The sequence below is a fragment of the Ranitomeya variabilis genome, chromosome 1 (assembly GCF_051348905.1).
Source record: "Ranitomeya variabilis isolate aRanVar5 chromosome 1, aRanVar5.hap1, whole genome shotgun sequence".
NCBI lineage: Eukaryota > Metazoa > Chordata > Amphibia > Anura > Dendrobatidae > Ranitomeya > Ranitomeya variabilis.
The window spans coordinates 46268129-46290543 of record NC_135232.1 but is presented as its reverse complement, the minus strand read 5'-3'; the positions used below and the strand labels follow the sequence as shown (position 1 = coordinate 46290543).

General features: G+C 45.6%; 1 protein-coding gene across 2 annotated transcripts in view; it reads right to left on the bottom strand.

Moving 5' to 3' along the window:
* The window catches only part of LOC143804683 (acyl-coenzyme A amino acid N-acyltransferase 1-like), a 230288-nt gene that overhangs the window by 32416 nt on the left and 175457 nt on the right, over window positions 1-22415 (bottom strand). The window contains exon 1 of one of the 2 annotated variants that reach the window (XM_077283033.1): window positions 7998-8083. The exons of the other annotated variant lie outside the window; for it this stretch is intronic. The gene's annotated coding sequence lies outside the window, so the exon portion shown is untranslated. Of the gene's footprint in view, window positions 1-7997; window positions 8084-22415 lie in introns of those variants that run through there. 2 annotated transcript variants of the gene reach the window in all.

Below are 22415 nucleotides of genomic sequence, written 5' to 3'. Positions count from 1 at the left end.
GGTCGTGTTGGCCACAGGAGATGTCGGTCGTGGACCCTTAATGACTCTGGGGATGAACGTGCAGAAAGAGATGGGACAACTACTGATTAGTGAGCCGCAGGGAACTTTCTTGAACCAATGGAGCCCACAAACCCCCCAGCAGAAGGTGTTTTAGAAGCTAATCCGAACGGCTCAAGCCCAGGAAACATCAGAAGATGGAAGAGTCTTGGGAAAGGTGATGGTACCGGCGTCTGCAAAGATTACTTTACTGCCCAGCCAGACAGTGCTCACATTGCCAGTGCGAGCTTGTTCTCCTCTGGAGGGAGTGGAGGTGCAGATAGAGCCAGCAGAGATGGATCAAATCCCGTAGAATGTAAGGCCGCAAGGACAGGGTCCTCTCCCCTCTGTACCAGTCTGTCATTGTAAATTTGTTCACTGTAAACAATATCTATAATGCTATATGTAACCCCTTTTCTCATGTACAGCACCATGGAATTAATGGTGCTATATAAATAAATAATAATAATAATAATTAATACTCCCTGGATTGCTCGTCGCTCGAACACTAGCCATAGTTCAAAACCACAACGTTGTAGTGCGGTATGTCAACCTGGAACCGAAAGTATCACTCTTTTACCCAAAAGTGAGATGGCCCAAATCCTGGGCATGCCGGAGAAGCTAATGCCACCTGAAGTAGTACAACTGGCCGTTGTTCGAGGGGATCCCTGGACTCTAGCAGTTTCAGCCACATTTGGGTCCCCGCCTGGCAGCCAGAAAGAAAGTCGTAGAATTTTAAAGCAGATGAGGGTAAAAGTGACGGGACTGTCACTTCAACAAGTACAGCAAGTAGAGGTTGTACTGGAGTGCTATCAAGAAGTTTTTGCCTGCCATGAAGATGACTTCAGTTGCACTCAGACCGCAGCAATCAGAGAGAGATATCGCCAAATGCTCCGAAGATGTATAAGGCGGTAAAAGAGATGCTGGCTCATATGCTGCAAAGTGGAGTAAAATGAGAGAGTCAGAGTCCGTTGGCGGCTCCTATTGTGCTTGTCGGGAAAAAAGACTGGACTCTGCGGTTCTGTGTTGATTATAGGCGGTTGAACGCTTGCACTGTCCAGGACTCTTATCCATTACCCCGAATTGAGGAGTCCCTCTCTGCCCTGGGACAGGCAAAGTATTTTTCCACCCTTGATTTGGCCAGCGGGTACTGGCAGGTGCCAATGGCAAAACATGACCGGCCGAAAACAGCATTTGTACTGCTCATGGGACTGTCCGAGTTCTATCGCATGCCCTTTGGTCTGACTAACGCTCCAGGGATGTTCCAGCGTTTAATGGAGCGATATTTGGGAGATGTGAATTTTGAGGTTACCTTGATCTACCTTGATGACATCATTGTCTACGCGCCCACCTTTGAGGAGCACCTAAAATGGCTAAAACAAGTGTTGAGCCGGTTACAGAATCATAGCCTGAAGGTGAAGCCACAGAAATGTCATCCTTTTCGTAAACAAATTGAGCATTTGGGGTATATTGTGTCGAGTGAAGGAGTCATACCTGCACAAGAGAAAGTGGTGGCGGTGCAAGAATGGCACACTCCTAAGATGGTGAAATATGTACTGCTTTCCTATAGCTTACTGGCTACTACCGAAACTTCACCCATATACCGAACCCCTTGCAGGAACTGCTGAAGTGAGCTCGAAGAACCTGACCATCCAGTGGGGAGACCGGCAAGAGGAAGCCTTTCGAGCCTTGAAAATGGCTCTCACCAAGGCCTCCATTCTTGCTTATGCTGATTTTTCACAACCATTCATCCTTCACACTGACAGGAGTCTACATGGCCTGGGAGCAGTCCTGTCGCAGGTACAAGGAGAAAAAGAATGGGTGATAGCATACGCGAGCCAGTACCTGCAAGATTCAGAACAAAATCCAGACAATTATAGCTCTTTCAAGTTGCAGCTGCTGGCTCTGGTATGGGCCATGACTGAGAAGTTCACAGAGTACTTATCTGGATCAGAGGTTTTGGTGAAGATGGAAAACCAGCAACGATGGGTGGCTCGCATGGCGAAGAATCGGTACACGATTGTCTACTGGGCCAAAGCCAAGAATACTCATGCCAACGCACTCTCCAGGGTGACACGAACATCCTGGCCATGACCGAGATGAGGAGCTTGAAGCAGAAGAAATTCCTGGATTATGAAACTTGATTACCTTGCTGGTGGCGACGCAGGGACAGATCGAGGAGGAGTCTGAAGGTCAGTTCCTAGGATGGTCTGGATCCAACTCCAACAAATGGACAAAGAGACTGCCCAGCTGCGACAGCGGGTGGCATTGAAACAACTTTCTAGTCCGAGGGAGAGAAATGTGCTTGTCACGCTGCTGCAATGCAGGTAGGTGCAGACTCCACTAGATGGCAGAAGAGTGGAAGCAGAACTGTATCTAAACAGAGCTGGCCTGCAGTGTAGCAGTGAGGCAACCACAGGTGGCAGCAGAATAGTCAAACTAGCAGGGTCAAATCCTAGACTGTAGCACAGTACCAAAGGAATAAGCATACTCATGGTCAGAGACAAGCCAGGGAGTCAGTAATGGTCAGGAGCAGATTATCCAAAAGACAAAAGACAGAAGCAGGTCAGGATACAAGCCAAGTCAAAACCAGGGAGTCAGCACACTGAAGGGAAACATGGAGTCAAGACGGGAATAGGGTAAAACAGAGACATGGGTTCAGACAGCAACGCAGCAGGAAAAATCAGAGCAATTAGAGTCAGCTACAGCAGCACTAGGCAAAAACAATAATGGACATCGCCTGCAGGAAGCAGCAGCGATAAATAGCCAACCTGAACCCAAACAGAGGCTGAGAAAGGTTAACTCTTGCCATGACCAGACCAGGAAAAATTTAAAACAGGGCTCAAAAGTCGGTCTGGATCATGACAGCGCTGTCCTCCGGCTCCCTATGGATTCTGGAACAATGGGAACGACTCTGCTTGAGAGATGGATTGTTGTATCGTAAAGTAAGCTGTTGTGAGAAGAGGGAGTCACTTGGCAAGTAGTACTCCCGGAGAAAGCAATCAAAATTCTGGCTACTGAGTGGGGGGATCACTTCGGTGCAGAGAAAACGTTCCGGTGGCAACAGAAATTTGTGTATCACCCACAACTGAGGAATGCGGTGAAAGATACATGTCAACAATGCAGAAGCTGTGATCTGGCTAAACTCCCAGAACAGCAGGCCCCAACCCAGACGATTGTGACCTCCACCCCTCTGGAAGTATTGATGATTATCTGACTGTAGGACCAGCGCATCTTGGCTACGATCATCTGGTGATGACCAACCACTTCACCAAGTTTGCTGTGGTAACTTCAACTAGAGATCAGACCGCTGAATCAGCTGCCCAGGCTATCTGAAGAGATTTCATCCATGTGTACGGCTGCCCAAAAAGGATCCACTCTGATCAAGGTGCCTGCTTCCAAGGACAAATTATGGAAGAACTGCACCATTTGTACCAGAAAGAGAATACCAGAACTACTCCCTACCACCCTCAAGGGAATGGGGACTGCGAACGCTTCAATCAAACATTAATTCAGATGTTACATACTTTGGAAGAAGACCGGAAAATACAGTAGCCTGAGTTTGTGGCAGAGTTGGTGTGGGTGTACAACAACCGAGTGCACAGCACGACCGGGTTCATGTCGTACACCTTGTTCGAGCTAAAAGGACAAGAGATTACAGAGCTGGAACTGGACCCAGAGGAGGACTACCCGCAGAGGAAGGGGTGTCCTCTTGGGTTAAGGAATGTAGGCACCAATTTAAGACTTTCCGTTGACTGGTACAGATGAAGTTTCAGGAACTTAAGCACCATGAGGCACCACCTATTCGCGGGACAGCTCTAAGACCCGGGAACTGAGTCTTAACAAGCGGACCTGGGGAAAATTGGAAAGCCGGTAGGAGCAGACTCCACACCGAGTGATGCGACAGGTTGGTCCCAATGGTCTGGTGTACAAAGTTCAGCCTGAACAAGAGGGGAAAGCGCCCACTAGAGTAGTCCATCGTAGCATGTTGCGGCCATACTTATGCAAGGAACTCAAAAGTTGGGAAGAGTTGAAAAAACCATGGAGGTGCTCTCAGCTCCGGTCCCCAACTTCAATGAAGAAGAGGGAATGTTAGCTCCCTGCCCAAGCCTCAATGATGTGCCACCTACCCCCCTTGTGAAGATGAACAATGAATCGTCCACGCTGGAAATCACTAAAGCAGCAGATCCACCGGGTAAGAGCATCTTTTTACCATCCACAAGTCAACCCGAATTACGCCTGTCAGAACGAACCACAGCTGGAATGACTCCCGCCCGCTATGAGCAAGATCAGTTTCTCTGGCAGAGAATTGTCCAAGAAGTCGAGAAGTGTGAACGACTGGTGAAGGAACTCTCGCCCATGGAATGGCAAGCTAAAGGAAGGCAGGGATGTAGAAGGGAGGACCGGGCTGCTGCAGCTGCTGGAGCGTTGGGTCTGGAACTGCTGCTGCTGACACTGGAGGAGAGGTATATTTATATGTACATTGACTATAAATATGTCCGTTTTAGCATCTTGTTGTATTAGGATTTTCTGCATTGATGACTGTTTTACGTCAAAGCTGCAGAATTTTGGTTCCTTTGTAATAATTTTAAGGCATTTTATTGTCCTCACCTCCTGTTTTTGGATGGAAGAGATTGCAGCCGGAGCGAGTCACTAACCAGGGAGCTTGGCCAGTCAGTGTGAGGTAAAATGCGTTGCGAGTCAACTGGAGTGTTGTTCCTGCCAGAATGCTGATGAGGGAAAGACTGCAACTGCTGTGAGGGGATCGACAGGCCGCAGCATGAAGAGAAAGGGCGGCATAGTGAGGGACTCACCGAAACCGGCAGGCGCACAGGAGAGCGTGCAAATGACGGAGCAATGCAATACGAACATCCGAGTGCTGATATCCAGAGAGGGTCCTTTTCCCACACTATTCTCCTCTTCAGCATTCATGGCTTCATTCAGGTCCTGAGGACGTTTGCAGTTCTTTGGCCCAGGTCTCCTCTTGTTTCTCTGACTCCATAGAAAACTGGGTAATCTTTCAATCTTTATGGCCTTACTTTGTGCCTTAATAAGTTATTAGACTTATATTTTGGCATATGCACACATATGTGCATTTATTTATATATGTCAGGTCCTTTAGATTCTATGGTGGCCATCTGGCCCATTTCCATGGTACTGTGAATGAATATGATTAAGGATTTATCTATCTATCTATCTATCTATCTATCTATCTATCTATCTATCTATCTATCTATCTATCTATTCTGTGTAATTTGACTACTATGTGGTGACTGTTGCAGCTATTTGTTGGTTTCTGAGCCATACTAAAAATATTTATGTATCTTTTTTTTGAGGATTATTGTGTGGGCAGCCTTGGCCTTTATATTAAGGCATGGCTAGGCAAAACATTCTTTGCAGATTTTAAATGTTTTTATCTGTCACTGTGTCCTGTTTAGTGTTTTGTTTTTTTCAAATAAAGTACACGTTATTCATATGACATACTTGGGTGTTCCCATTCTTGTGGGTGTAGTCTTTTTTGTTTTGTAATTCTAGTGTTTATTACATGCTCATGGAGAACCCCTGTTGTACTGTTTAGCGGTGCCCTCTAAGCCTTTACACTTCTCTGATATCCAGAGAGGCGCACATCAGGTAAATCATTGCAGCTCAGCCCTTCAGGTCACGGGGGCTGCACAAGGAGACCCGAGCTGAGAGGAATCTTGTGGGGAGCTCTACTCTCTTACTCCACAGATATATGGACTAGGGGCACAGCAGGCAAAATCGGAGACCGCCCGCTGCCGCCAGAAGAAGGACCATGTGCTAGGCGAGGACGCCAGCAGACATTACACAGAACACTATCGGAATTCTGCTTCCCACGGAGTCTTTAGAGAGTGACAGGCTGCGGAGTCACGATAAGTGAAACCGTTAACAAGAGACTGTTTAGTTAACCAACTTTTATTTAGTTTTACCTTTGTACTCTTTGTTTACCCTGCTATCTCCCTACCAGGAGTACTCAGACTTTTAAATAATTATAGTTGATCCCTGCTCTGTAGCATTTGTGTTACTGTATCCCCGTCCCTGTTTATTACATGTCTACATTTCAAAACATTATCTACAAGGCGTACCACTGTGCATCTGCCTTAAAAGCCCGGCCAGTAACAGAAGTTGTCAGTTGACTTTGGAGAGGACAAACCCATGTTTGTTCAGTAGAGTTGTCAGTCATATTACCACCTACCCCACGTACACGTCAAACGCCAAGCCTTTTCCCCCTACCACCACGACCTTGCTTTTTCCCACTCATGTTGGATGTACCCTTCCTCTCTTTTAATCTGATGTTTCACGACGTTAGGCCCAGGCCTGTCAGTTACATATCAATACATTTGCAATCAGTATTTATTTGCTTGAGATAATGTGGCTAGACCACAGAATAAGCAGCACTATGGATTTATATGCTGAAGTGCCAACCTGTGGCTGCTCCACAGAATTAACATTCCAAATTTAGATGCTGGAAGGTCGATTTGACACAGGATCCTATCTATCTGAACTAGCTGAGAATAAATTGCCTAGCTAACTATCTCACTATTTGCAGCAGCAGCCAATGACAGAAGCACTTCTGTCTGGACGTTGTTTCTGTGCTCTCATTAGCTGCTGAAATCTCAATACATTAAAGGGAACCTGTCACCCGCCCCAGGAGTTTTTAATTTTAACTAAAAGAACCACCTCGTGCAGCACTAATGCTGCATTCTGTCAAGGTGGCTCTTTTAGTTGGGGTCACTGCCAACGCTGAACTATTTGTTTTTATAATTTGCCCCCATATCTGTAGTTTATCTGGGGGGCATGTCTTTTCCCCCAGACACAAACGCCTCCCAGCCATCCCTCCGCCCCTCTGCGCGCTGGGCGCCACCTCCACTTCCTTCCTGAACATCCCCGGCGCCTGCGCTGTAAGGTTTTTTTCTGGCATGCGCAGTTTGCGCTGCCCTTCGACTCCCATTACATGATGGGAACTTACAGCGCTTACAGTTAATGAAGGAAGTGGAGGCAGCGCCAGGCGGGCGGTGGGCCTGAGTGATGGCTGGGAGGCGTTTGTGTCCGGGGGAAAAGACATGCCCCCTCGACAAACTACAGGTATGAGAGGCAAATTATAAAAACGAATAGTTCAGCATTGGCAGGGACCCCAACTAAAAGAAGCACCTTGACAGAATGCAGCATTAGTGCTGCACAAGATGGCTCTTACAGTTAAAAACGCCAGGGGGGAATGACAGGTTCTAAAAAAAGAATAACAGTCCGCCACAGCTCCTCTGACCTCTCCCCACCCCTCCCCTCATCAAACATGTCCCCCGTGACCCCCGCTCATCATACAGCACCAGTATCCTCTCCAAAGTACTACCACAAGCATTAGCGGAAACTATCATTTACTGAACTTTGGCCGCATTTTGCCGATTTTGAGGAAAAATGCTCAGGATTATGTGCTACGTTTGCTACGAATTTGAGAATGGCAGAAGATTTCCGAACTAGTTCGCTCATTTCTATGCCTAACATCTTAATACTGCTGTCACAATTTACACCGGCATCTCAGACATTAAACTATTGTGATCAGAGCTGAGCTGTTATTCTCAGGTGCCGACCGTATAACACAGACGTTACCCACCATGTATGGAGTGGGCTTAGCTCCCCGGCCTTCCATACTGTATACAGTGATTGTGCACTTCTGTTGCATTCAGTATGTGCGGTATGTGTTGCAAAAGGGTTAAAAACCAAAAGAAAATTATCAAAAGAAAACAATAAAAGATAGCAATGATTATACAAGTAGTACATAAATAACAAGAGTGGAGGTAGCTGCAGAAGTGACACTGCAGAAATATTATAGACATGGTGCTGCAAAGGTGTAAAAGTAATAATGACTTACTACAAATAATTGTTTGTTAGTTATGCTATGTAAAATGTTATATTTATGTAGATTATATAGGATTTTATATATTTACCTGTGATTCTGCCTCTTCAGTTAAAATCAGGTGTGGTAGTAGTAATATCTTCTCAGGGCAATGTAACCTGCAGAACAAAGGTCATCACATGCTGCAAGTAAAGTCAAAAACAACTAATGTGCTTGGACTGTGCTCCGTGACAGGCGGAATTTTCACATTTCTATGAAGCTGATACTTTCCTTGCACTTGGAGTGATAGATACAGTCATGGGCGAAAATATTTCTTCCAGAAAAATATTGTAATTACACGTTTTGTTCCACACATGTTAATTTCTTTTATGCGTAAAAAAATAAAAATAAAAAAGGCAAATTGGTCATAATTTCACACAAAACCCCTATAAAATTGTTGGCACCTTTCTAAATTTGTGGATAAAGAACTTTGTTTCGAGCGTGTGATGCTCGTTCAAACTCACCTGTGGCAAGTAACAGGTGTGAAAATATGAGAATCACTGAACAGAAAAAATAAAATGATTCATCTCACCCTTGTGATTGTATTCTCAGAGCCCATGAGAAATTTGATCCGAGCACGGAAACGTCTCTGCTTGACGCCAGGTACTTGTGCATGAAAATGAAGGTATCCAGCTAAGGAAATAAAATCAAAAGTCTATATTTGGACAAATTTAAAAAGTAAGCTGTGGTGATCACCACAGGAACTCCAACAGCCCGGACCCGCAGTCCTGACTGGGATCGCTTCCCCTTCTCTGACCTCCAATCCCTCCACGCATCACCAAGTGTGAGGTTTGACAAAGGCCCACTATGGGCCGAAACGTTACCTCAACATCGCTATACTTCTGTGGTGAATACAATAAATTACTCTTTTTTGCATTTGAAAAACTCCAAGAATTTGTGTGCGGCTGTTTCTTATGAATTTATGAGTCACCTGGATAGCATCCAGGTTCAGCCTGCACCTGTCTTCATTGATCAGAGTGCACGCCATTTCCACTTCTAGATCACAGGTACAGGCAGGGTCCGGACGGCTTGGAAGCAAGTTCAGAATCCCCTTTACCAGCTGGAGTTAGAAGCCTTCCTACCAGCGCTTTGATGTAGTCCCTTGCTGCCTGTGGCTTCTATCAAGGTCCTCACAATTCTCTCTGTCCTCCTTAAAGGTGGGGCACTAACCCGTATGACAGGAGGCTCGAGCCTTTTTACAGGGTATCAATCATGACCCGGGCTCTATGCGCCACTGTGCCTCCTGGGTATTAGGGCTGACAGGTTATGTGTAGTCTGGCTGCCGGTTTCTGCTGTGCCTCTTAGAGTCCAACACAATCTCGGTCTTCTGGCTACCAGAATCTGCGCTTTGCAGGGAAGTAGCCCAATCGCAGCTGTCCTCCCCAGTTGTCACTGTCCTGTGCTTCGCTCTCCTGAACGCTCGCTATAAGTCTGTTCTTTGCTTTTGTATATCACTGTCAATGAGCTGCAGCACCTCTGGCTATACGGCCCCTTCAGTCCTTCTGACACTCACTGTCTGACAGCTCTCTCCTCTGTCCCTCTGACTGACTGTCCCTCCAGACCAGAATCTATCTATAGGGAAGTTCCCCTAAAACCAGGTATAGAGCTCCCCTTCTGGCCTGGAGTGTGAACATGCTGCATGTTTGTGTTTACCTGATAGAAGAGATCTTCCCTTGCTTCCAAGCGTGACATCACTCTCTCCGTGAGGAAAGCAATGCCACTGTAACATCCAGGACCCTGGGGTGTTACATGGACAGCAGAGAAAAATTGATTAAAGGTTTCAACGAAGGATAGTACGAAGGTTGGGTAAGCAACCCCAATCAAGTTCCAAAGAAATTCAAGCTGTTCTACAGGCTCAGAGTGAAATGAAACGCTATGGCAGTTGACCCAGTAGGGCCCCACTACTGACACAGAGACATAAAAATAGCTAGACTGAACTTTGCTTAAATGTACATGAAAAAGCCAAAATCCTTCTGGGAGAATGTCTTGTGAACAGAAGAGACCAAGGTAGAGCTTTTTGGTAAAGCACATCATTCTACTGTTTACCAAAAATGGAATGAGACCTAGTAAGAAAAAAACACAGTGCCTACTGTCAGATATGGTGGAGGTTCAAAGATGTTTTGGCGTTGTTTTTCTGCCTTTATCACTGGGTGCTTTGACTGTGTGCAAGGCATCATGAAATCTGAAGATTACCAAATAATTTTGGGTTGCAATGAAGTGCTCAGTGTCAGAAAGCTGGGTTTGCGTCTTAGGTCATGGGACTTCCAGCAGGACAATGACCCCAAACATGCTTCAAGAAGAACCCAAAAAATGGATGGAAACAAAGAGCTGTAGAGTTCTGAAGTGGCAGGAATGAGTCCGGATCTAAATCCCATTGATCACCTATGGAGAGATCTTAAAATTGCCAGTGGGAGAAGACCCCTTCAAATATCAGAGACCTTGAGCAGTTTGCAAAAGAAGAGTGATCCAATATTCCAGTTGAGATGTGAAAGACCTTGTTGATGGTTATAGGAAGCGATTGATTGCAGTTATTTATTCCGAAGGGTGTGCAACCAAATATTAAGTTAAGCGTGCCAACAATTTTTCTGGCATTTCCTGCTGGTGATAGTTCTCATATGGATGTTCATGTTGACCCCTGCTCTGTAGCATTTGTGTTACTGTATCCCCGTCCCTGTTTATTACATGTCTACATTTCAAAACATTATCTACAAGGCGTACCACTGTGCATCTGCCTTAAAAGCCCGGCCAGTAACAGAAGTTGTCAGTTGACTTTGGAGAGGACAAACCCATGTTTGTTCAGTAGAGTTGTCAGTCATATTACCACCTACCCCACGTACACGTCAAACGCCAAGCCTTTTCCCCCTACCACCACGACCTTGCTTTTTCCCACTCATGTTGGATGTACCCTTCCTCTCTTTTAATCTGATGTTTCACGACGTTAGGCCCAGGCCTGTCAGTTACATATCAATACATTTGCAATCAGTATTTATTTGCTTGAGATAATGTGGCTAGACCACAGAATAAGCAGCACTATGGATTTATATGCTGAAGTGCCAACCTGTGGCTGCTCCACAGAATTAACATTCCAAATTTAGATGCTGGAAGGTCGATTTGACACAGGATCCTATCTATCTGAACTAGCTGAGAATAAATTGCCTAGCTAACTATCTCACTATTTGCAGCAGCAGCCAATGACAGAAGCACTTCTGTCTGGACGTTGTTTCTGTGCTCTCATTAGCTGCTGAAATCTCAATACATTAAAGGGAACCTGTCACCCGCCCCAGGAGTTTTTAATTTTAACTAAAAGAACCACCTCGTGCAGCACTAATGCTGCATTCTGTCAAGGTGGCTCTTTTAGTTGGGGTCACTGCCAACGCTGAACTATTTGTTTTTATAATTTGCCCCCATATCTGTAGTTTGTCTGGGGGGCATGTCTTTTCCCCCAGACACAAACGCCTCCCAGCCATCCCTCCGCCCCTCTGCGTGCTGGGCGCCGCCTCCACTTCCTTCCTGAACATCCCCGGCGCCTGCGCTGTAAGTTTTTTTTCTGGCATGCGCAGTTTGCGCTGCCCTTCGACTCCCATTACATGATGGGAACTTACAGCGCTTACAGTTAATGAAGGAAGTGGAGGCAGCGCCAGGCGGGCGGTGGGCCTGAGTGATGGCTGGGAGGCGTTTGTGTCCGGGGGAAAAGACATGCCCCCTCGACAAACTACAGGTATGAGAGGCAAATTATAAAAACGAATAGTTCAGCATTGGCAGGGACCCCAACTAAAAGAGGCACCTTGACAGAATGCAGCATTAGTGCTGCACAAGATGGCTCTTTCAGTTAAAAACGCCAGGGGGGAATGACAGGTTCTAAAAAAAGAATAACAGTCCGCCACAGCTCCTCTGACCTCTCCCCACCCCTCCCCTCATCAAACATGTCCCCCGTGACCCCCGCTCATCATACAGCACCAGTATCCTCTCCAAAGTCCTACCACAAGCATTAGCGGAAACTATCATTTACTGAACTTTGGCCGCATTTTGCCGATTTTGAGGAAAAATGCTCAGGAATCTGTATGTGCTACGTTTGCTACGAATTTGAGAATGGCAGAAGATTTCCGAACTAGTTCGCTCATTTCTATGCCTAACATCTTAATACTGCTGTCACAATTTACACCGGCATCTCAGACATTAAACTATTGTGATCAGAGCTGAGCTGTTATTCTCAGGTGCCGACCGTATAACACAGACGTTACCCACCATGTATGGAGTGGGCTTAGCTCCCCGGCCTTCCATACTGTATACAGTGATTGTGCACTTCTGTTGCATTCAGTATGTGCGGTATGTGTTGCAAAAGGGTTAAAAACCAAAAGAAAATTATCAAAAGAAAACAATAAAAGATAGCAATGATTATACAAGTAGTACATAAATAACAAGAGTGGAGGTAGCTGCAGAAGTGACACTGCAGAAATATTATAGACATGGTGCCGAGGAGGTGTAAAAGTAATAATGACTTACTACAAATAATTGTTTGTTAGTTATGCTATGTAAAATGTTATATTTATGTAGATTATATAGGATTTTATATATTTACCTGTGATTCTGCCTCTTCAGTTAAAATCAGGTGTGGTAGTAGTAATATCTTCTCAGGGCAATGTAACCTGCAGAACAAAGGTCATCACATGCTGCAAGTAAAGTCAAAAACAACTAATGTGCTTGGACTGTGCTCCGTGACAGGCGGAATTTTCACATTTCTATGAAGCTGATACTTTCCTTGCACTTGGAGTGATAGATACAGTCATGGGCGAAAATATTTCTTCCAGAAAAATATTGTAATTACACGTTTTGTTCCACACATGTTAATTTCTTTTATGCGTAAAAAAATAAAAATAAAAAAGGCAAATTGGTCATAATTTCACACAAAACCCCTATAAAATTGTTGGCACCTTTCTAAATTTGTGGATAAAGAACTTTGTTTCGAGCGTGTGATGCTCGTTCAAACTCACCTGTGGCAAGTAACAGGTGTGAAAATATGAGAATCACTGAACAGAAAAAATAAAATGATTCATCTCACCCTTGTGATTGTATTCTCAGAGCCCATGAGAAATTTGATCCGAGCACGGAAACGTCTCTGCTTGACGCCAGGTACTTGTGCATGAAAATGAAGGTATCCAGCTAAGGAAATAAAATCAAAAGTCTATATTTGGACAAATTTAAAAAGTAAGCTGTGGTAATCACCACAGGAACTCCAACAGCCCGGACCCGCAGTCCTGACTGGGATCGCTTCCCCTTCTCTGACCTCCAATCCCTCCACGCATCACCAAGTGTGAGGTTTGACAAAGGCCCACTATGGGCCGAAACGTTACCTCAACATCGCTATACTTCTGTGGTGAATACAATAAATTACTCTTTTTTGCATTTGAAAAACTCCAAGAATTTGTGTGCGGCTGTTTCTTATGAATTTATGAGTCACCTGGATAGCATCCAGGTTCAGCCTGCACCTGTCTTCATTGATCAGAGTGCACGCCATTTCCACTTCTAGATCACAGGTACAGGCAGGGTCCGGACGGCTTGGAAGCAAGTTCAGAATCCCCTTTACCAGCTGGAGTTAGAAGCCTTCCTACCAGCGCTTTGATGTAGTCCCTTGCTGCCTGTGGCTTCTATCAAGGTCCTCACAATTCTCTCTGTCCTCCTTAAAGGTGGGGCACTAACCCGTATGACAGGAGGCTCGAGCCTTTTTACAGGGTATCAATCATGACCCGGGCTCTATGCGCCACTGTGCCTCCTGGGTATTAGGGCTGACAGGTTATGTGTAGTCTGGCTGCCGGTTTCTGCTGTGCCTCTTAGAGTCCAACACAATCTCGGTCTTCTGGCTACCAGAATCTGCGCTTTGCAGGGAAGTAGCCCAATCGCAGCTGTCCTCCCCAGTTGTCACTGTCCTGTGCTTCGCTCTCCTGAACGCTCGCTATAAGTCTGTTCTTTGCTTCTGTATATCACTGTCAATGAGCTGCAGCACCTCTGGCTATACGGCCCCTTCAGTCCTTCTGACACTCACTGTCTGACAGCTCTCTCCTCTGTCCCTCTGACTGACTGTCCCTCCAGACCAGAATCTATCTATAGGGAAGTTCCCCTAAAACCAGGTATAGAGCTCCCCTTCTGGCCTGGAGTGTGAACATGCTGCATGTTTGTGTTTACCTGATAGAAGAGATCTTCCCTTGCTTCCAAGCGTGACATCACTCTCTCCGTGAGGAAAGCAATGTCACTGTAACATCCAGGACCCTGGGGTGTTACATGGACAGCAGAGAAAAATTGATTAAAGGTTGCAACGAAGGATAGTACGAAGGTTGGGTAAGCAACCCCAATCAAGTTCCAAAGAAATTCAAGCTGTTCTACAGGCTCAGAGTGAAATGAAACGCTATGGCAGTTGACCCAGTAGGGCCCCACTACTGACACAGAGACATAAAAATAGCTAGACTGAACTTTGCTTAAATGTACATGAAAAAGCCAAAATCCTTCTGGGAGAATGTCTTGTGAACAGATGAGACCAAGGTAGAGCTTTTTGGTAAAGCACATCATTCTACTGTTTACCAAAAATGGAATGAGACCTAGTAAGAAAAAAACACAGTGCCTACTGTCAGATATGGTGGAGGTTCAAAGATGTTTTGGCGTTGTTTTTCTGCCTTTATCACTGGGTGCTTTGACTGTGTGCAAGGCATCATGAAATCTGAAGATTACCAAATAATTTTGGGTTGCAATGAAGTGCTCAGTGTCAGAAAGCTGGGTTTGCGTCTTAGGTCATGGGACTTCCAGCAGGACAATGACCCCAAACATGCTTCAAGAAGAACCCAAAAAATGGATGGAAACAAAGAGCTGTAGAGTTCTGAAGTGGCAGGAATGAGTCCGGATCTAAATCCCATTGATCACCTATGGAGAGATCTTAAAATTGCCAGTGGGAGAAGACCCCTTCAAATATCAGAGACCTTGAGCAGTTTGCAAAAGAAGAGTGATCCAATATTCCAGTTGAGATGTGAAAGACCTTGTTGATGGTTATAGGAAGCGATTGATTGCAGTTATTTATTCCGAAGGGTGTGCAACCAAATATTAAGTTAAGCGTGCCAACAATTTTTCTGGCATTTCCTGCTGGTGATAGTTCTCATATGGATGTTCAGACATTCTATTGTTGTTAAAGGCAGTCATGGAAATTCTAGCTAAGGTTTATCTATTTACTGTTTCATTAAGCACCTATCTTCTGTTGTCTTTTTTACTTGGAAGTAGGTGGCATATTATGACTAACCAGACAAACGTTATATTTTATTTTGTACTTTGTAGCTTATTCTACTCAGAATAACTTTCTCGGTGATCGCCGAAAACTGCTACTGCACAGGTGCGGGTGGTGACATCTTGGAGGAATTGTTTTTCTCCACTAGCAAGATGGCGGCGTCTCCGCAATAGCAGCTATCGCATCACAACTATGTACATGGATAGGATAACTGCTACTGCGCAGGTAGGCAGGCGCCATTTTAAAATTGTTTTTTGTTATACACCTCAGGAAAAGCTCAACCACATGTAGTAACTATACATTAAACATGCGATTATGCTGCAACACAGGGCCACGGCTGATACCTGCCTGCAGAAGGTTTTTTTTCTTCTTTTTTTTCAGTATGTATATATATTCATTATGCAGACTAGGGGGCAGGTCAGTGAGGGATCAGTGACCTGTCAGGCAGTCTGCATTATGAATACCTAAGCAGAGCAAGACATGAAGACCCCCCCACAGGCTGCCCTGGGGCACGAGCAAATCATTAACTCACAACTGAAAATAAAGATTAAAAAACAACCACAAGATGGATTTCATCAACCAAGGTATTATTTTAATCAGTATAACGGCACCGACCTGACACTGTCTGTAGGTTACTGAGCACAATCCCGCAGACAGGTTCCCTTTAAGTGTAATCCGTCTCTAGAAGCAGAGACTCCAAGATGGATTACACAAAATGCATACTGCTTTTTTCAATAGGAAATGGGAACAGACCTATATCTCTATTTATAATAGTTAACAGCTATAGGTCTCTCTATCCAAAGTGCAGCTGGGTCTATGTCTTCACAGAATGTGCAAGTAGCTTTATGTCTCTCTATAGGAATTGCAGACAGGTCTATGTTTCTACAGTAAGTGCAGGCAAGTCTATGTCTCTCTAGCAGAAGTGCAAGTGGGTCTATGTCTCTAGGAGAAGTGCAGGTGGGTCTATGTCTCTATACAAGTAGTGCAAGTGAGTCTATGTCACTACAGGAAGTGCAGGTGGGTCTATGTCTCTCTGCAGGAAATGTAGGCAGGTCTATGCCTCTAGCAGAAGTGCAGGCAGGTCTATGTTTCTGTACAGGATATGCATGCGGATTTATGTCTCTCTACAGGAAGTGCAGGACGGTCTATGTCTCTCTACAGGAAGTGTAGACAGTTCTGTGTCTCTACAGGAAGTGCAGGCAGGTATATGTCTCTCTATAAGAAGTGCAGGTTGGTCTATGTCTCTCTACAGGAAGTCCAGGTGGTTCTATGTCTCTGTACAGAAAGTCCAGGTGGGTCTATGTCTCCGTACAGGAAGCACAGGTAGGTATTTGTCTTTTACAGAAGTTCAAGTGGGTCTATTTCTCTCTCCAGAAAGCGCAGGCAGTGCTATATCTCTGCAGGAAGTGCAGGTGGGTCTATGTCTCCCTAGCAGAAGTGCAGGCAACTTTATATCTCTCTACAGGAAGAGCAGGTGGGTCTGTGTCTTCCTAGCAGAAGTGCAGGCAACTATATGTCTCTCTACAGGAAGTGCAGGTGACCGGTTGTTACAGTGATGTTGCCTTCCTTTCGGGGAGGGTCATGTCATGCTTGGAGGCAAAGAGGATTTCCTTTACCAGGTAAAGCATCTACATGCAACACATTCTGAATCCAGGCCAGAAGGGGGAGCTCTGAACCCGGATTCAGGTGAGCTTCCCCAAATATATATATTCTGGTCTGGAGGAAGAGTTAGAGAGATTGGAGCAGACAGTGGAGGACAGAGGAGTGTGTCAGGAGAGTGGGGCCATGCAGCCACATGTGTAGTAACAATGACTAGACCCGGTACCGAGTACCCCACGGCCCTGGCGGGCGTCTCACAAGTGGGTCTATGTCTCTTACAGAAGTGCAAGTTTTCTATTTCTCCAGGAAATGCAGGCAGGGCTATGTCTCTGCAGGAAGTGCACACAGGTATAGAGTGAACGTGCATGTAAATGCTGCATGCACACCAGTTTATATCCCAGTTCATACCTTTTGTTTTTTTTCTGTCTGTTTGCATCATGTGCGTTTGAAGGTGTGGCCTGCATTTCCTTTGAGCTGGGCATTATATTGATGTGGTCTCCTTTGGCTGTGTGTCAACTAGTTGGGCCCAGTCCGTCTCAACCCTTATCCATATGCATGTCACTTGATAAACAGTAAGGTTTTTAATATTAGAGTTAGGACTGTCCCTATTACAGTCACCATTAAGTGGTGGGATGGCTTTCGCATTTTTTGATGAAAAAAACATGTCTACTAAGTACCGCATATTATTTTCAAGCACTATGCTATTTATTTACTGCAGGGTATTTAATCATAATGTGTCTGTCTTTGTTTTTTTCTACAAGAACATTATTATACACTGCTCAAAAAAATAAAGGGAACACTTAAACAACAGGATAAAACTCCAAGTAAATCAAACTTCTGTGAAATCAAACTGTCCACTTAGGAAGCAACACTGATTGACAATCAATTTCACATGCTGTTGTGCAAATGGAATAGACAACAGATGGACATTATTGGCAATTATCAAGGCACCCCTTATAAAGGAGTGGTTCTGCAGGTGGGGACCACAGACCACATCTTAGTACCAATGCTTTCTGGCTTATGTTTTGGTCACTTTTGAATGTTGGTTGTGCTTTCACACTCATGGTAGCATGAGACGGACTCTACAACCCACACAAGTGGCTCAGGTAGTGCAGCTCATCCAGGATGGCACATCAATGCGAGCTGTGGAAAGAAGGTTTGCTGTGTCTGTCAGCAAAGTGTACAGAGGCTGGAGTCGCTACCAGGAGACAGGTCAGTACACCTGGAGACATAGAGGGGGCCGTAGGAGGGCAACAACCCTGTAGCAGGACCGCTACCTCAGCCTTTGTGAAGGAGGAACAGGAGGAGCACTGCCAGAGCCCTGCAAAATGACCTCCAGCAGGTCACAAATGTGCATGTGTCTGCACAAATGGATAGAAACCGACTCTATGAGGATGGTCCGAGTGCCCAACGTCCACAGATGGGGGTTGTGCTCACAGCCCAACACCGTGCAGGACGATTGGCATTTGCCACAGAACACCAGGATTGGCAAATTCACTACTGGTGCCCTGTGCTCTTTACAGATGAAAGCAGGTTCACATTGAGCACATGTGACAGACGTGACAGAGTCTGGAGATGCCGTGGAGAGTGATCTGCTGCCTGGATCATCCTTCAGCATGACCGGTTGGGCAGTGGGTCAGTAATGGTGTGGGGTGGCATTTCTTTTTAGGGCCACACAGCCCTCCATGTGCTCGCCAGAGGTGGCCTAACTGTCATTAGGTACCGACATGAGATCCTCAGACCCCTTGTGAGACCATATGCTGGTGCGGTTGGCCTTGGGTTCCTCCTAATGCAGGACAATGCCAGACCTCATGTGTCTGGAGTGTGTCAGCAGTTCCTACAAGATGAAGGCATTAAAGCTATAGACTGGCCCGTTCGTTCCCCAGACCTGAATCCGATTGAACACATTTGGGACATCATGTCTCGCGCCATCCACCAACGTCAGGTGGCACCACAGCCTGTCCAGGAGTTGGCGCATGCTTTAGTCCAGGTCTGGAAGGAGATCCCTCAGGAGACCATCCACCGCCTCATCAGTAGCATGCCCAGGCGTTGTAGGGAGGTCATACAGGCACATGGAGGCCACACACACAACTGAACATCATTTCCTTGTCTTGAGGCATCTCCACTGAAGTCGGACCAGCCTGTAATTTGATTTTCCACTTTGATTTTGAGTATCATTCCAAATCCAGACCTCCGTGGGATATTCATTTTTATTTACATTGATAATTATGTTTTATTGTTCTGAATACATTCCACTATGCAATGAATAAAAATTTGCAACTGGAATATTTCATTCAGATATCTAGGATGCGGTATTTTAGTGTTCCCTTTATTTTTTTGAGCGGTGTACATTACATATTGTGTATAACCTTTAGGCAGGTGTATAAAAATATCTAAGAATGGTACTAAAAGTAGGAGTGTAAATTGTTTATGTGCTGTTCCGTGCACGTTATGCTCTTCAGTTTTTGTGTGTGTTTTCATGCTATGTATGTTCTTACATTTCTTCTCTGCTGCCACCCAATGGCCTTTTTCCGTATGACCGCTTGCTAATAATTAATTCTTGTGGGCATGTCTTCCACTTCCAGATCAGGGGTCAAGTCCTCTGGCAGCCATTTTATTTTTAGTTTACATGCTCTTGTGAGAGGACACGCTTGAACCGGGCTTAGGAAGGCATCAGTCTTTCGACCTCTGGCTGCTCACTCGCTGTCACAAATACACTTGCTGTACTTTACTCAACTCTGGAGAAGTTACTGTCTACCATTCTACCCTGTATGTCCAGATTTCCAAATAAACAAGTCTGGATTGCACAATCAATGGTGTGCATCATCTCTCCGAACGCTGAACAGCATTTGTCCTGTCTGCCTCACATCGAGGAAAACTGAAGGTACGAATCTCTGTCACAACCCTTAATAGTCAACCACACCTCCATTCGCCTCATGTGGGGACAGAACAGTCGAAAGACTGCCTTGAAGCCCGACCAGAATCACCCTTACATCCCAACCCATGTGCCCGCGGTCTGCTTGCTCACATACTGCAGCCCTGCTGTGCTAAGAAATCTCCTGCAGCATCACCTCAGACCGCATTGTGCATAAAGACTCTCTGTATATTATACCACATCGCTGCAGATTGTCGGACTGCAGAACCCCACAATTCTCCAAAAACACCTTGGGAATCTTATCCGAGGGTCGCAGCAAAGCTGCACCACAATTTCCAGCAGCCAATTCAAAAGTTCAGTTTCTAAAAGAGACAGCACACCTTAAATCAAAATGGCCGAAAACGACCTTATGCAGTCCTCCAATGCTGAAATAGAGCAAATACAACCCGATAATGTCCATTATGAAAACCGAGAAACAAAGCCCGCTTCCGCAGCAGACCCAGATCCGCGGCCAGTACTCTCCCTCAAGCCAACACTAAAGGTCCTCGAGAATTACCGTTCCACAAGGGATGAGTTCAATGACAACCTGGATGACCTATGGGAACGAGTTGCCTCCCTCATGTCAAGCGTCCAACGCCACAAAGATGATGCAGCAAGTTTACAGGACACTATAAGACAGCTAGACATGGCCCACGGCAGATACAAGAGACTGTCCATAAAGTACGCCGCCTTCCTAAAAGACTCTGAAATCGACGAAGCCCTATCAGAGTTAAGCTAGGCAGATTCCACAGACAGAGAAAGGGACGCCGCTATGCAAGACGCCAAAGATAAAGCGGAGCTTCGTATCGCCCATCTGCAAGAAACTAGATCACACAGGTCAGCCTCATCTAAACACTCTGTTCGGTCATACAAATCATCCTGCTCAAGAACTTCATCCCTCAGCGACAGAATTCTAGAGGCCCGTTTAAACACAGAGCGGTCCAAGCTAAGATGTTCATACACAGAAAAGAAAGCAGAAGCAGAGGCCCGAGCAAAGATTCTTCAAACAGAAATGGAGGAAGAAATCACATTAGCCAAAGTAAAAATACTCGAGCAAGCATTAAAGCATAGACTCGACCCGATTTGCCTGCCACCACAGGAGCAAGATGACCCAGCTGTTCGTACCAGTGACTATGTGCAAAAACAGATACCTGCAGCATACACCTTCTCCAGCAACGTTCAACCCAACATTGCGGAAACATCCAAGTCTGCCCAACTAATGGTGCAAGTGTCACCCACAGCTCCCAGTTCCAATACAACGCCATGATGTGTCCCCTCAGGAGCAGTCATCACCACAAGACGACCACAAGGCGCACTCCAGCCCGCCTCCACAGTTCAAGCAGCAGTCGTCAGAATCTCCAGAGGTTAAACCACAGCTCAACCCTGCAGCAACATCATTTTACCCGGGAACAATTCAGCTTATTGATATATTATTGTAGGAACTCAAGGATTCTGGTAGCGTTGGGCAATGAACAGACAGAGACGGGTTTCTTTAGTGCAAATAGTGTATTTGTACAACAGCAAATAACACCCAAAACAATATACTGATAACCCGCAGTGACCTGCAATGAAACAAGTCCTTGAAACTTATACAGCAAAATGGTGGAGTTCTTAAGACAGAGTCCTCAGCAAGGTAATCAAAGGTGAGTGTGAACGGTGATGTGATGAGGATCAAAACACTGGCGGTGCAGAAAGAATCAAATCCAGGTATGAAGTAAACACAGGGAAGTCCAAAACAAGTCCTCAGGTTAATTCCGGGTATGACATGAACACGGGTAAGTCCAGAAACAGGTTCACATTAAAGTATTATACTGGTATTGGTTCCAGCAGCTCCCACCGGGGGGAGTAATGAAGGATTAAGTAGCAACACACAGTCCAGAGACAAAGTTCAGAAACACAGTTCAAAAACACAGTTCTTACCAGGAGGAGTGAACCAAGGGTTAAGTTCCAAAGTCAACAGATTAAAGATAACATGCAGAGAATGTCCAGAGCCATGGGTAAAAGCAAATAAGAACAAGCAGCTGAGCTGAAGGGGAACGGAAGCAGAATACTCCAGCAAGGCAGCTGACACCTGAGCTGGGTTTTAAACAAACGAGCAGGAAGTAGAGCAGACAAAAACAGCAAACTCCATCTTAACAAAGGGCAAGATCATTCACAAGGTGACTTGGAAAACCCGGAATACTGACATTTATACGCTCGAGGGGCACCACAAGCTAATACGGTAACAAGGAGTGAAGGATCAGACATGTCTGAGTTTGCCAGGTTCATGGTGAGCAGGGAGCTAATCAACACTAGCCTCTTAAAATTCGACGACCGTTCAGAGAACTACAGAGCCTAGAAAGCAACCTTCAAGGCCGCCATTGCTGATCTCAACCTATCCGCGGAGCAGGGGCTCGACCTCATGGTAAAATGGTTGGGTCCTGAATCCACAAAAAACCACACTCACTGAACAACTGTAGAGGCTTCAAGTTCAAAACCATGCAGGAGAGCAAGAAAATCCTCTTTGAACTTGGGGAATGCTTCTAGTGCTGCGCTTCTTCAGAACATATGTCCAAGGACTGTACATCTACCATTAAGTGTGAAGTGGCATACTGACAAACACCCATCAGCCTTGCACCCAGCCTCAGTCACCAGCGATTCAGCAATCGCAGTTACTTTCTGTCCCGCTACAAGCCATGGTGGGGAGCCTGTTG